General features: G+C 36.0%; 1 pseudogene; it reads left to right on the top strand.

Annotated features, from left to right (window-relative positions):
- The first annotated feature begins 265 nt into the window (after positions 1 to 265).
- Positions 266 to 1,891, top strand: LOC121768066 (annotated as a pseudogene).
- Positions 1,892 to 2,046: the final 155 nt, after the last annotated feature.

Raw genomic sequence — 2,046 nt, 5'->3', positions numbered from 1 at the left:
ACATTTTACTCATTTTCTCGTTTACTCGTGTCTAACCAGAAGGAGTCTTCAAACTGTAGACGGAGGGAGTATTTAGTATTATATTAAAGTGTAGGGACATGTGTTCATATTTATAAAAGAATAAGAGTCGAAATTGATAAAATTGTACTAGTTTAGGGACAAAAATGTAGAATGCTAATTGCAAAACTACAAAGACGAGGGACTAATTGCAAAATCTACTAAATTGCGCATTCCATTACAGAGAAGAAGCGCCGAAGAACTGAGAATGGCGTGGAGGGGACAGCTATCTCGAAATCTGAAGGAGATCATTCTCTCCTAACTCATCTTCCAGCTCTTCCACTAGGTTTTTACCAATCCATCCTCATTTCAATTTTGTTAAGCATTTTTGTTTGATTACGTTCTAATTGATTGTTCGAGCAGGGCTTTCATTGAGAATAATTACAAGACAAAAAACCCTGAACTCCCGATTTTGATTCGCGAGGCCACTGGGATTGAACCTCAGCTTTGGGCGAGATATGGTAATTTGCTTATTTCTTTGCCTGATTTTTCTTTTTTATGGATGTTTTCAAATGAACGTGGTCAATTACTAGTTCCAATCAATTTTTCTACACATGACTGCCATTTGAAGAATGGTCTTTGGAATTTCAAACTTTATTGCATTCCTATCTACTCCCTCCAGTCTCATAAGAAATAGGCTAATTGGAGATGGCCTGAGTTTTAATGGGTGTGGTTGAGTGGGAGGGCGCTCATAAATGATAAGTGAAAAAAAGAGAAAGTTTCCATAAATGGATATAGGCTATTGTCTATTTTTATGGGAGGGACGAAAAAAGAAATTCGGCCTATTCCTATGGTACGGAGGGAGTATAATACTAGATGAAGTTGCCATAATTAGGTCACTGGGTAATGTGGTATACTCCATCCGTCCACCATTTAAAGAACCCTTTTGCCATTTTGGTTTGTCTACGATTTATAGAACCATTTACTTTATTCCACTTTTAGTATGCGGACCCTACATCCCACCAACTTTTTACACTCACAATCTAATATAAAACTAATACTTTAAATGGGTCCCGCATTCCACTCACTTTCTCCCTTACTTTTCTTCACAAAGTCAAACAATTTCTTAAAACCCGTGCCGAGTCAAAATGGCTCTTTAAATGGTGGACGGAGGGTGTATCATATATGCAATATTAGGGATTTTTATAGGGTAGATAATTCATCTAGGGATGATATTTTCTATGAACAAAAATGTCGATAATTCATCTTGGGATGGAATTCTATGAACAAAATCATAGAATTTCATTCGTAAATGAGTTATCTACCCTACAAACATGCTTACATGTCCAATTTGTTTGATGACATAGCTATTTTAGATTCTCATTTATATGATTCAAAACCGCATACATATTCTGATGCAAAAGGGGATACTCTGAAGACTACAAGTTACAACATTGCTAATTCAAACTCATTGCTAGTCGGATAACTTCAGTTTCATTTTGACAAACTTCCTTTTATATTCATACTTCGTTTTCTTTCGAGTTTTGGACAGTATTAGATGCATTGCTGTGATAACCTTGACGAATAGTTATATATGCATTGGTCTAGGATTTGGTGTGGAAAGGGGTATAAGCTTGGAAAGTCTGAGTGAGGAACAAATTTCTAAGGCTCTTGAGGACCTTAATAAAGCAGGTGCAGACCTTAAAGGCTGAGACACAGCTCATTTGATTCATAGACAAATACTCCGTAATATGTTAGACAAAGTTTGAGGAGGTTGATTCTCTATTTTGATATATAACTGTTACTTTAGTTGTTCAAGGTAGTTGTTTGTTATGTATGATCTGCTCTTTGCAACAAACGCTTCTGTTTGTTATGTATGATCTACTTGCATAAATATATGTTCCAGTTAATAAGTATTCATAATGATGAGAGACGACGTGTGTGTTCGTTCTGCTGGGTTTATGAGAATCTGCATCTTCGGCATTGTGCCTGTTTTATGAAGTTAAATGAAATGAAAATATGTCATGTGGATGTAACAGTTTTTGTGGT

This window comes from Salvia splendens, chromosome 2 (assembly GCF_004379255.2).
Source record: "Salvia splendens isolate huo1 chromosome 2, SspV2, whole genome shotgun sequence".
Lineage (NCBI taxonomy): Eukaryota > Viridiplantae > Streptophyta > Magnoliopsida > Lamiales > Lamiaceae > Salvia > Salvia splendens.
The sequence above is the reverse complement of the archived record's forward strand: the minus strand, read 5'-3'. Positions and strand labels throughout refer to the sequence as shown.